This window comes from Stegostoma tigrinum, chromosome 12, assembly GCF_030684315.1.
Source record: "Stegostoma tigrinum isolate sSteTig4 chromosome 12, sSteTig4.hap1, whole genome shotgun sequence".
Taxonomy (NCBI): Eukaryota; Metazoa; Chordata; class Chondrichthyes; order Orectolobiformes; family Stegostomatidae; genus Stegostoma; species Stegostoma tigrinum.
This window is the reverse complement of record NC_081365.1, coordinates 21,688,079-21,702,862: the sequence shown is the minus strand read 5'-3', so window position 1 is coordinate 21,702,862 and position 14,784 is coordinate 21,688,079.

Below are 14,784 nucleotides of genomic sequence, written 5' to 3'. Positions count from 1 at the left end.
TACCTTTAATTGTATAAGTCTTGCCCTTGTTTGTTTTACCAAAAAGCAATACCTCAAATTTATCCAAATTAACCTCCATCTGCCATTCCTCAGCCCTTTAACCAAGTTGGTCAGCTCTCTTTGTAATCCTAGAAAACCCTCTTCACGGTCTATTATACCACCAATTTTGGTATCATTTGAAAATTTACTAACTGCTACTTCTATATTTTCATCTAAATCATTGACATAATTGAGAACCAAAAGTGGAACCAGCACCAATTCTTGTCGAGCATTGCAGGTAAGAGGCCTCCAGTCTGAAAAACAAACCCCCACCAGCATTCTCTGTCTCCTGTTATTAAAACAATTTTGTATCCAGTTGGCAAGCTCATTCATATCTTTCTGAATCATCTCCAACAATTTACCAACCATGAAAGTTAGACTCACAGGTCTATAGTTCCAAGGCTTCTCCTTATGTCACTTCTTAAGCAAACGCACAACTTTGACCACCCGCCAGTCATCCAGCACTGCACCCATAGTTATATATGATACAAATATTTCTGCAAGGGGCCCCAAAACTTCCTTCCTAATTTTCTACAATGTCCTGAGATATGCTAAATGAGGCCCTGACAGTTAAACACCTTTGTATTTTCTAAGACGTCCAGTACTTCTGTTCTGTGGCGTGAACTGTTTTCAAATCAATATTTCTTTCCCTGACCTCTCGAGTTTCCATTTCTTTCTCCACAGTAAAAATAGTGAAATATTCATTTAATATCTCTCCCATCTCCTGAGGGTCAACACAAAGACAACCTCTTTGATCTTTAAGAGTCCCAGCTGTCTCTCGAGTTACGCTCTCACTCTTAATATACTTGTAGAATCCTTTCAGATTATCTTTAACATTATCTGCAGTATTCCCTCTTTGCCTTCCTGATCCTGAACAATGGCGAAAGGACATTGGATGATTATGATGTAACCATATATGTTAAAAGATGCAAGGATGGAAGAGGGCAAGAAGGGATTCTACAGTCAGATCCCAGTCTCAAACCATGTGATGTCAGTTAGCATTCCTATAGTGTTCTGGCAGAGTCAGAAACCTGATAAAAGAAAGCCAAAGATGGAGTGGTGCGTAAGATGGACAAGGGATGTGATAAAATCCTCAATGCCTTGGTGACAGTTGCTGGTACTGCATTTATGAGCAGAAGCATCCTGTAAGTGGTACAGAGATGTGCTATGATGCTCCTTGGAGGCTGGAACCCATCGGATGCCAATTTCTGTGGATGCAGGTTGCATGTGGCTGGTGCCCATGAAGTATGCCCTGAGATATTGGTGCTAGGTGCCCCACGGGGAGGTCATTTGGAGCAAGCAGTGAGTTGAATCTACCAGCTGCACATTCTGGTTTCCTTATTCTTCAGACATCGAGCTTGTTTGGCAAGTTTGGTAAGGTTGGAGGCCAAATATTAATGAGGTGGGTTGGGTTGTTAACAAGGCATTCAACAGGCAATAATCACCATCAATTGGCAACTTGCCACTGCCTAGCAAGAATCTCGCCATGCCGCTTAGAAAGCTTAAAAGTTGGACCCATTGTCCTGACACAAATGGCCCCGCTGAACTTGAAGCCTGATTCTGCTAAACATTGTTCAAATAGCTCAGACCCCACCTGACTGGTTGGGCATTTACAACGCTTCAAAAGTAATTTTATTTGCCCAGAATCCATTGCATTTTATTTGATTCAAAGTGTTCTCAAAGTTAACTCTTCATAATGTGAACTCGTGCTCTTTTCCCCATCATTGACTTCCCTCAATTTCATCAAAATGTAGATGAAAAAAGCACACAATACTTTGAAACATCAGATATTTACCAAATTCATAGTTAACCCAAAATGTTGGTATCAGTTTTTATCTGTGTTCGGATCCCAGTGGAACTATACATTATTGCAAGCATATATATTGTGAAATACAAGCATAATGACTGCACTAAAGTTTGATGCATTAAAAGTCGCCTTAGTTTAAAATGTATCATTTTTGCTTCTTCAAACATGTGGAAAGAATTTCTTAAAACAATTTTCAAAAAGTTTGCTTACCCCTGAATGAACCTAAGGTGAATCTGAAGTGTTTCTATTATTGGCCTCAATCATCATCATTATCATCATCATCATCATCATCATCATCCCTGGATATCAGATATGATTTCTATCAGGAGAAGGAAAACTCTGAAAGAGGCTTGATCTGATATCCCATTTCACATAGTGCTCAGATATGAGATATTCTACTGAACTGCTTTGCTATTTGCTGCTGTATGGATAAAAAGAGGGATTTTCCTTCATAAAGCAAGAAAACTCAAAATATTCCAAAGTGGTTAACAACAAATTAGCTGCCACATTTCCTAGATTATAACAGTCACTGTTATAATGTGGCAGCTAATTTGTGCACAGCAAGCTCCCACAAATATTAATATGCTAATGACCACATAATCTGATCTTGTGATTTAGACTGAACGATAAATATCAGTAAAGACACTGGAAATAATTCTGAAATAAAAATAAAATACAGCAGATGCTGATTATCTGCTAGAAATGATTCGGTAGGTTTGGCCGTACCTGCGAGAGATAGTATTAACATTTCAAGTTGGATATGATCAACTCGGGAGAGGCAATGGCCTAGTGGTATTATTGTTTGACCATTGACCCAGAACCTCTACTAAAGCTCTGGGGAACTGGATTCAAATCCACCCAGGGCAGATGGTGAAATTTGAATTCAATATGTAGCTGGAATTAAGAGTCTAATAATGACAATGAAACAATTGTCAGAAAAACTCATCTGTTTCACTAATGCTATTTTGGGAAGGAAACTGCCATCTTTACAAGGTCTGGCCAACATGTGACTCCAAATCCACAGCAATGTGGTTGATTCTTAATTGACATGTGGGAAATTCGGGATGGGCAATAAATGCTGGCCTAGCCAGTGATATCCTCACCCTGTGAATGAATTTAAAAAAGAAACCTTTTTTCAGCATGGGTATTCTGAAGCTCTGAAATAGAGTCATATTTGACTTGAAATATAAACTCTATTTCTCACTCCACAGATGTTTCTGGACCAACTGAGTATTTCCAATACTTTCTGTTTTTAAAACAGGAATGACTGCTCTGTTATTTTACAAGATACCATCGTGGGATCTTTTAAGTTATAATGTGACTTATTATTTAAAACAGCAGCAACTCTGACAATGGAACACTCCTGCAGTACATCACTGGGTTTTCAGCCTAGAGTTTTGAACTCAAGTCCTGAAGCAAGGCTTGATCCCAGAATCTCTTGACTGAAGCCAGAGTACTGCCCCAACTGAGCCATAGCTAGCACACTAGGAACAGACAATCAGGAGAATTCAACTCTTCGAGCCTCCTCTGCCATTTGATGAGAACTTGTGCATGTGAGAGACTATGCATACATGCAATGTACGCTATTGCTCATGACCATCAACATTGATATTTGACTAAGACAGGATTGTTAGATGTGAATTTTATTGAATAGAATTTTGTCTAATAAAAAGTCATCATCCCAAGATTCACTCCATCTCTTTCTCCCACGATATATTTCCAGATTTTTTTGTCTTTTTAAGAATACCTTGGTAGTGTGCTAACAAATGCCAATCAAAATGTACATATAAAAAGATTGTAAAGCTATGAAATGCTATCTGAGAGATAGTTTGAACAGCAAGTCTTTAACAAATACATAACTTCCATCTTTCATCAGCCTCTATTTTCCTTTTGTTTGCTGTGAATACTGTATATTACACCATAATAGGATATTCAGACAGATTTGAACATCACAAGTGGTCTCTACCAATGTTATACCATTTCTAGCTTTATGTCCCTTTGATGTTCTAATTAGTGGACACAGGAATGCCAGTGTCATATTAAACCCATTTCTTTCATAAACCAGCTCAACACCATAATTTGCAATAATCTGAATTAGTTTCCAGTTTCATTAGTGAAAAATTTCAAAGAATTCAGTTGAAAATGTTTCTGAATTGAAATTAGGCAAAAGCTAAGAGAAAATTTAATAGAGTCATAGAAGTATACAGCACAGAAAATGGCCCTATGGCCCATCACATCAATTACAGTGAAATGCAAGCATCTAACTATTCTAATGCCATTTTCCAGCACTTAGCCCATAGCACTGTATGACTTGGCATCACAAATGTAAATCAAAATACATCTAAATGTTATGAGTGTTTCTGTCTCCATCATTCTTCCAGGCAGTAAGTTCCAGATATCCACCACCCTCTAGGCGAAAAAGGTTTTCCTCATATCTCCTCAAAACCTTCTGCCCCTTACCTTAAATCTATGCCTCCTGGTAATTGATTTCTCCATCAAGGAAAAAAGTTTCTTCCTAGAGTTATTCGCTTTTGACTAGTGTGTGTGGGGAGTAAGTGTTGCCTTGGTAACAGAATTGGATGCATGTTTGTGGTAATTGGCAAAAGGACCAGTGGGCAGTTGAGGAGATATTTATTTTTACATAGTGATTTAACATCACCTGGAATACAGTGCCAGAAAGGAAGTTAGGGCAACTAAATTCAATAGTAAAGATCAAAAGCAAATTGGATACATTCATGTAAAGGAAAGTACATATAACACACTGGAGAATTGGAAAGGGAGTGGGAATAACAGATCAAAAAGGTTGGCTCAGGCACAGTGGACAAAAGGTTCTGTCTGCGCTGTTAAATTTTTGTGATTCTGATTGCAAGATTATCTGGGGAATATAGTCTCCTGAACCTTGGTTTCTGTCTAACTTCAACGTAACTGTGGCCTATGCAAAGTAAACTCCATTTTAATTGCTTAACTGTTAGAAGAATTATCATAATCTCTTTATTTCTTTCACAATTTTAAACCAGAATCAGCATTTGGATACCATTGGGCAGAGTTCTGTAGAGTCTAATTTTGACCACACAAGAAGTACCCTGGTTTGGCAGTACATCCTTTGGTCTGTCCATTATGCCATATTCTGATCAGACTTGTGCATGAGCTTGCATACCAGTTAAATAGTTAAAATTCAAACAGAGTGGACAGAATTGAAGGACACCTGCCATCATTACAGTCAATCCATTTAAAAGAATTCTAGGTATGACTGTTACCTTAAAGCTGATGCAGAACCCAAACAGTGTGAGGTTACCTTGTGGAAATGTTCTCACAGCCATTACCATGATGCATTCAAGATTGTTAGTCTGATTACTGTATTATGACATTAACTTTGCAAACGGGTAGTAAGTACATGATTATTGGCATGGATCGTGGAACAAGAAACAGCAATGAATTTCAAACAGGATTTAAAGGGAGCCAATTGTTAACTAGTGGTTTCCAGTGTTGTTCAAGTGAATACTGTGGTGGGTAGACGAGATGTGCCAAAGGCCTCCCGCTGCCTGGAACAGCTGTGTTATTATCACCTATAACTGACTGATAACATTGTGAAGTTTTAGGTACAACTCTGAGAGAAGTACGTTGTGTTAATGAGGCACATTTGTGGAAGTGGGTCGTCTCATGGTGAACACTATAAATTAAATCTTTCCCTCACCCTTCATTTCCAAGCACTTTTCCACCACCACTTTCTTAGATATGTGAGGTTAGCAGGGCACCTTGTACCTTGATAATTATGGACTAACATTTTCTTGAGGTTTAAAAGGCTAGCAAAGTTCTGGGGTAACAATTGGATGCTACAATGATGTTTATTGTAAAATTAAGCACAGGAATTTTTTTTAAGTTAGTTTTCCTAATGAAACATGTCACATATGCATATGCGTAAGTCCAGCTTTCTGTCCATTGATGGTTTTTAATTATGAAGATCAGGAATGAAATGCAACTGATTCATCAATTGCTATTTACAGGGGATCTTTGATGTACAGCAAGGTTATGTACCAGAAAAGCACAATTTATAACAAAATGACTTATATCGAAACTCTTTACCCCCATATCAGTAATGTAAAAATGGAGGGATAGTCACTATAAAAATGATAAATTTACGTTTGCGACATATCAGGGAAATTTCTTGCATAAGAAACAATGGAACAAAGTTGCAATAGGGATAGGTTTCCATGATAATATTTCCTTGCCTTGTTATTTTAACCTTTGAATGCTTTAAGGCATGCATAGCCTTTATGTTCTATTTCATCAGCATTCTTAGCAATCATATGTATACTTGTTGGAAAAAGATTCAAACAACGCCCAAATATCACCAGGGTGTTCTCCTTTTTCACTGTGCTTCAAAATTAAGTATAATAACACTTGGTTTTGTCAAATGTTCACCACTTTCACAAGCATGTCATTTGCGACTCTTTGTTGAAGGATTAGGACGATAATTTCTGATAAGTTTCGCATGCTGAGTACTCGCTACGAACAATGTGAGAGACACAATGTGACTCGGAGCATCAGGCAGGATGCTGTGAGTAGATGCTGGTGTGGTAGTGCAGACATGAATTTCTATACTAAGCTGAACTGAACCAAAACCAATACAATGGCATGAGAGCAGGAAGTTCCTCAAAAAGTCAGCAGATCCTCTGTATTTTCTGTTAAGAATTCAAACTTTTGTTTTATGTGGATTCACTGTCTTTATTACTTACAGAATTAGCAGACCAAAGCTGAACTGAATTCAACATTGAAAAATTCCCAGTAAGAATTGACCACAGTTAGGGGCAGCACAGTGGCTCAGTGATTAGCACTGCTGCCTCACAGCGCCAGGGACCTGGGTTTGATTCCAGCCTTGACCAACTGTCTGTGTGGAGTTTGCACATTCTCCCTGAGCCCGTGTGGATTTCCTCCAGGTGCTCTGGTTACCTCCCATAGTCCAAAAATATGCAGGTTAGGTGGATTAGCCATGCTAATTTGCCCCTTGTGTCCAGGGATGTATAGGCTACATGGATTAGCCATGGGAAATGTAGGGGGAGCTGTCTTTGTGGGATGCTGATTGGAGGGATGATGGGCTGAATGGTCTGCTTGCAACTGTAGATAATTCTATGACAAACCAAAATCAGTTAAACAAAGCGATTATCATTTTGTAACTGGTTTCAAAGCAGAAAGTGATTGGAAGTATAAAATACCCAATTAACGGGGTCCTTATGCTGTGAAGTAGCAGCCCTAAATTTCTGCAGAGAGTTTAATTTGTGATTACTGCCCAGGTGTAGCAATCGTTGGACACAATCAGGGAAGTTGGAGTCTTTGGCACGTTAACAGTAGAGCAGTGTAAAAGTTGTCCAACAATTCAGTGGGTTTTACTTCCTTCTCACAAATTGCTGGCACAATTCCACACTCACACTGATGAAGCCTTTAGCTTGTTGTCATTTTGTCAGCAAATTCTAGGCCATAATGTTCCAGCCCGACAACCTCAAAATAGCATCAAATGTTTTGTAAGACAATATCTCAAAAATACATTGGTGCCAAGCGAGTGATAGATTAGTTACATTTTTCCATTCAAACTGATTGTATTCTATCTCACCTAGCAGAACGGGAACAAGCATTTGTCACATTATAATCAGAGATGCAACTTTTTTTTCCTTTATACATTCACAGGATGAGGGCATTGCTGGCTAGGCAGCATTTATTGCCCATCCCTAATTACCCAGAGGGCAGTTAAGAGTCAGTCTAGAGTCACACAGAGGCCAGACCAGGTGAGGATGCCAGTTTCCTTCCCTAAAAGGCATTAGTCAACCAGATGGGATTTTCCCCAACAATTGGCAATAGATTCATAGTCATCATTAGATTCTTAATTCCAGATATTTTATTACATTCAAATTCCACCGTCTGCTGTGGTGGGATTTGAACCCGGGTTGCCAGAATGTTGTCTGTCTCTGGATTAACAGTTCAGTGATAATACCACTAGACCATCACATCCCCTCCTCCACTGTTGATACAGTGATGGGCTGGATTTACACACTATTGTCTTGTGAATTTTGAAATGTGACCTTTTGCCAGGGCAGGGGAGTGTGCATTAAATGTTTTTTCAAGCTTATTTCACATCACTTTTAATTTCTGCTGCTACCAATTAGAGTCAGAGTTAGCCATATACTTCCACCCTGCCAATCGGTTCTAGGAGTCAGACCTGTTCAAACAGCTATGGCCACCAATTATCATGTAAGAAACACAGACAGCTTGCTGAGACAGCAGGAACTGCTGATACTGGAGAATTTGCGATAACAAGGTGTAGAGCTGGATGAACACAGCAGGCCAAGCAGCATCAGAGGAGCACAAAAGCTGACGTTTCAGGTCTGGACCCTTCTTCAGAAAGGTTCTTCATTTCTGAAGAAAGGTCCAGACCCGAAACGTCAGCCTTCCTGTTACTCTGATGCTGTTTGGCCTGCTGTGTTCATCCAGCTCGACACCATGTCATCACAGACAATGTGCTGGTTGTTTTATTAAAATTGTAGAATCCCTACATCTGATGCAGAAGAAGTCATTCGGCCTGTAGGGTCTGCACTGACTGTCCAAAGAGCATCTTACCAAGACCTAATCCCCCATCCTATTCCTGGAACGTCATATTTTCACCATGGGCTAGCCAGCTAAACTGCACATCGCTGGACACTACAGGGCAATTTAACATGGGCATTCCGCCTAATCTGCACATCTTTGGAGTGCGGGACGAAACCCATGCAGACACGGACAGAATGTGCGAACGTCACACAGACCTGAGTGTGGAATCAAACCTGGGTTCCTGGTGCTGTGAGGTAGGCAGTGCCAACAACTGAGCCACCAGTAAAAGCCACCTTTATACTCACCTGAAGAGCTAGGTGGATTGTCCGTACGATTTTCAGGCTTACAGGGATAGGGTAGAGGGGTAGTTCTGGGTGGGATGCTCTTTGGAGCTTCGGTGTGGATTCATAGTTTGAATGGTCTGATTCCACACTGCAGGGATTCCATGAGTCACAGCCTCATGATATCCGAAAAGTTCTTTATAACCAAAGAAGCACTTCATAGTTTTAATAATTGGTGTATTGCAGGATAAATGGTACCCAATTAGTGCAAGGTCCCGCAAACAACAATGTGAAAACGACAAGTTAGTTTGTTTTCTGTGGTGCTGTTTGAGGGATAAAAATTAGCTGGTGATCAAAAGAGGATTTCCCTGCCTTTCAATAAAATTACAGCAAGGAAGCCACGCCATCAGCCTGAGAGAAGCTAATGGTTGTATGCCAATCTCCTACTGAGCACTGAAATGGAACGGAACCAACTTTGTTTACATACTATTTGCTTGCTCATTTCAAAAGAAACTCACTTGCATCAATAAAGGTTCCCTGCAATAAATATCCGATTGTCATCCCAAAAGAAATAATGTAGATATTGCAAATCTGAAACTAAAATTAAATAATCATACTGGAATCATGCAACAGATCAGGAAGCATCTGTGGAAAGAAAAATGAACTGGAATTCAGCCTGGAGGGACATTACATACAGGGAGATCTGAAGATAGGTGGCCCATGAGAATGGGTAATGTGATTGTCCTCCTGTTTTTGGCTGTGGCACTCCTAAATTTTCTGTTAATTTTCTCACCTCAAGCTGGTTGATTAGCCAGCTGGAGGCATGCTCAGCAAGGGTGGTAGGTGGGTAGTGACTGAAGGGTCCCAATCATGGGGTGTGGTATCACACTCATTTGCAGCAGTACTTTTCTGAATAGCTTTTTGGACCTGGAGGAGCCACTCCTGTCCCACAGGCAATGCTGTAAAGACATTCATTCCTTCTTGTCCCCTTTTAGATACCGGATTTCCTACAGTTTGTGAAGCCCATCATACATCAATATAATATTTAATTAATGGAAGCACCACTGGGTGGTTTGCTTGCCCGGCCTCTGTTTAGAGTGTTACGTGTGCAGTTTTCAATACAACTTGGATTTCTGATTCAAATTGGCTTTTGAATTTTAACTTTGGACCCAAATTCAAGCCACTCTCTCTCAGGACTCAAGATTCATCCTCATATTTGAGGCTGTTGATCTTTCATCAGAATCAGCAAATGCTTGAGATGTAACAATTTCTAAACAAGTACAAAGGGAGCAAAAATAGGGGATGGGGTGAACAGTTTAAAAACAAGTCTTTGATAGAACAGAAGACAGGAATGATTATTAGACAAAAGGAATGATATTCTGACTCTCAATGACTACTACTTGACAAGTAAACAAATAAGCGGTGGGCCTAGAAGTGGTGAGAATGGCAATGACAGAAACAGTATCAGGATTTACCAAAAGAAAAAAGATCAGAAATAATGGAGTGAACTACTTGAACTCAATGTTCTGAGATAATAAAGTGTAAAGCTGGATGCACACAGCAGGCCAAGCAGCATCAGAGGAGCAGGAAAGCCGACATTTCAGGCCTAGAACCTTCTTCAGAAAATCAGCCTCCTGCTCCTCTGATGCTGCTTGGCCTGCTGTGTGCATCCAGCTTTACACCTTGTTATCTCAGATTCTCGATTCTCCAGCATCTGCAGTTCCTACTATCTCCGAACTCAATGTTCTGTTGACTCTGGAAGGACACAATCAGCCTAATCGAAAGTTAACGTTCTGACCCTTGATCCACATAGCAACAACAAATTGGATTGAAACAGCACATTACACATTGAAAAATGCTCCAAGATACTTCACAGGAACTTGGAAATGAAAATTTTCTGAAGAAGGGTCCCAACCCGAAACGCCAGCTTTCCTGCTGCTCTGATGCTGTCTGGCCTGCTGCGTTCCTCCAGTTGCATACTGTATTATCTTTAAAATGGAAAGAGCATTGTTTCTTTCTTCAGATGACAATTCAGCTGCAGTTTGTTAATGGATACTTTAATATTTAAGGCCTTACTCTGTTTAATAGTCAATACTCAGTATATCAGTTTAACACCCTATAATGAAGACATCTGTTTGGCATCCCATACTTGTACTACCTACTTTAACTTCCCACAGTCAGTCTATCTGTTAACATCCCATACTCACTACCTCTGTTTAACACCCCATAATCAGTATATCAGTTTAACACCCAATACTCGGTATGTTGGTCCAACATCCCACACTCGGATTACCTCCTTAACTTCCAACACTTGGTGTATCTGATTAACACTGAACACTTGGTACATCTGTTTAACAACTCACACTCAGTCAATCTACCTAACACCCTATACTCGGTAAATCAGTTTAACGTCCCACGCTCAGTTTATTTATGTAACACCAAGCACTCAGTACATCTGCTTAACACCCCACACTCGGTATATTCTGTTTAATACCTCATGCTCGGTATATGAGTTCAATGACCCATGCTCAGTATATCAGTTTAACATCCTATAAATGGTATATTCTGTTTAACATCCCACATTCAGTATGTTTTGTTTAATATACCCAATTCGGTAAATCAGTGTAACATCCCACAGTTGGTATATTCTGTTTAATGTCCTGCGCTCGGTCTGTCTGTTTAAAATCCCGTACTTGGTATATGTTTAATATCTGTCATACTCAGTACATCTGTTAAATACACCACAAGCCAGAAAATGGTAAGCAACTATTGAAGAAAATCCAAGAACAATATTAACTAGATATAAACTAGAGGAATGTTGTATTCGAACAGTACACCTGACACCTTTCTTTGAGATTTAAAGCAAAAGGCTCAAGCTACAAGGCTTGCAATAATAGTCCCAAACTGGGATTTCAGGTGCTTCATGTTTCACAGGTATTCTTTATGTTTAGAGAAAAAGAATGTCAATTTGTGAATTCAAGCCAATAAAACATCTGTGGACAATTGATTGTATTGTTCTGTATCTCCCAAACAAAGATTTGCCTGACTAAAGTTACAGGACCAATTAATCTGGTTATCTGTGCGTGCAGGTGTTTGTAGTTCACTGTTAAAGGAGGTGCTGAGTAGCTCAGTTGGATGGTCTCACTGCAGCACATCATGAAACCAGCACTGACTTGGATGAATGTGGGGAGGTTGATGAAATGATTCAGAGAAGTACTTGTGACAATAATGCTGGTGTCACTTCTTTTGTCAAGTTGCCACTCCATAAACCAGGACAGTTTAAAATTTCGAAAGAAACACAATGCTATGATAATTCTTCCGATAGAACCTCAGGCATATGGATGCAAGGTCCAGCAGAGTTTACAATTTTGTTTGTCCTATACAGTTACAAGTAACTCGGTCAACAGTTGTAATAAGGGCTTCTTAAAACATTCATCACTCATGGGCAGTAAAATAGACAATTCTCGGGGGAGGGCCTCTGCCTCTCATGATCTAAAACTTAAAAAATCTCAGATGGAGTGCACGGAGTAACGCATGAAATGACTAACAACAATAGCTTCCTTATGATTAGATTCCCTACAGTGTGGAAACAGGCCCTTCGGCCTAACAAGTCCACACCACCCCTTGAAGCACCCCACCCAGACCCATCCCCCTAGAACCCACACACCCCTGAACACTACGGGCAATTTAGCATGGCCAATCCACCTAACTTGCACATCTTTGGACTGTGGGAGGAAACCGGAGCACCCGGAGGAAACCCACGCAGACAAGGGGAGAACGTGCAAACTCCACACAGCCAGTCGCCCGAGGCTGGAATCGAACCCGGGTCCCTGGTGCTGTGAAGCTGCAGTGCTAACCACTGAGTCTACCCTTGGAGAAATCAATACCTAAACAAATTCTGCTCTTTTCAAAGACTTCCCCTTCCAGTTCTTTGTATCTTCCGCAGGCACCACCTCAGCTTTTTTGCGCTTTATCACAAATTTTGGAATTTTCTCCTATTGGCCCTGTCAATTAACTCACCTCTTCATTGAAACCTGCCACTTTTGCTTGCCTCTCCGAATAGGCCCTGGTGGGATTGACCTAAGCATCATAAGAGAAATTGATGAAGAATTTAGGGAGGCTCTAAATGCTTCAACGTTTTGTTGAGAGTGGGGGTATGTCAGAGGATTGGGAAGATAGCAGTAATATATGTACATTTTTAAAAAAAGGTCATTCACAGGGTGAAAGCATTACTGGGTGAGACCAGTGTTTATTACCCATCCCTAATTGTCCATAGGGCAGTTAAGAGTCAGCCACATTGCTGTGGGTCTGGTAGTTGACTGTTAATGGTACCCTGGGCAATGAGGGATGGGCAATAAAAGCTGGCAAAGCCAGAAGTACCCACATTCCATGAGTGATTTAAAAAAGTACTGGCCGAACCAGCAGTACTCCTATCCCATGAGTGAATAAAAAGTAAGTTTAAAACATTAAGGATGCCAGGACAGGGATATGTCACAGCTGCCACATTTTGGAGGTCCTGGATGCCAAGCTAGTCAAAAACACGTTCATCTGTGGTCAGTGTTTGAATTTCAAACAGCTTTGCTTGTGGAGTTTATGAGCTGGGGACTGAATTACAGATGTCACAATGTGGGTAAGTTACCTCCATTCTTTGTACCGGGAACTCGTCACACATCTTAGGGTAGGTTCTTCCAATCTGGTCAGCGTTCAGGGTTAGAAGAGTGTGGCTATGAATGAGACAGATAAGGGGACTGAGGGGCAGGAGTATAGGTGACTCAGTCTATGCCATCTTCCAAAGGGTTTGAGCTTGTTTTGGTTTGTCTGGATAAGAGGTGGGGGCTGCGGTGTGGATAGATTAACTGATCATAGTGCCATAGTACAGGAAGCATTCAAATGGGAGGAACAAAAGTGAATGCGGTGCTGGTAAGGTTAAGAGTAATCAGAGGGATTCTTCTATGGAACAGAGAGGGTAAGTCCGGATGGCCATGTTTCCTGTCTGCTGCCAGGGTCTGGGACATCTGCTCAGGGCTTGAATGGATTTTGCTGTGAGAGGGTGGTAATATAGGTACCGATGACATAGGCTGGGCAAAGAGTGAAGTTCTGCATCGCCTGTAGGTAAAATATTAGAGAGGTTAATGCATGTCGTAAAGGCTGGTGTGGGAGAAGCTGGTGCATTGCATACAGGCATCAGTACTGACTTAAGTGAGATCAATTCTGTTGGGACAGTCTCCAGTTGTGCCATGCTACAGCCAGCATTCTCATAGGTCACAAAACTGAGGAAATAGAGAATTAAACTAAATATTAAATGAAATAGTTTGTGGAGGTGGGGGTGTCTTGAAAATCGAAGAATGTAGACGAGGTAAAACGGAAGGATATTAATATGGGAAACGATGAACAGACTGTGACAGGACGGGATAGACTGTACTAAACTAAGAACAAATACATGAATATGACAAAAAGAATTGAAGGATAACACTAAAGGATCTGGGTAGAACCATTTAGAGGCCTGAACAATGGAGGCCGGGTCTGTTTTCACTGAGGAAGATCCAAGATATCTCCCTTATTTAAAAATCCATGTGACTGGAGACAATAAAGGGTTGAAGGAAATTAGTATTATTAATTATTGGAGAAATTAATGAAATTAATTGATGAGTTTTTGGGACATGACAGTCCACATTGCCTGGGTGTTGATGGTGGCAGCTATAGAGATAATCATTGCACTGGTGATTATCTTCCAAAATGCCACAGAATCTGAAATGATTCCTGTAGATTGGAAGCTAGCAAATGTCATTCCATTATTTTCAGAAAGAAGCAAGGTACAAAAACCTGTGTCAACCTTACATTAGTGAGTGGGGAACTTGTAAGAATCTATCACAAAGGATTTGATAATTGATCTCATTAGTCACAATCAATATGAATTTGTGCAAGGGTGATCACATTTGATAAACTTGGAGTTTTTGTGAAGATATTACTAACATTCTATATGACCCCATGACTCTAAAATTCAAAAGGGGATAAGTAGATATAATGTATTTGGATTTTTAAGAGGGCCTTGTTAAGGTTCCCCAAAAGAGTTGGGCC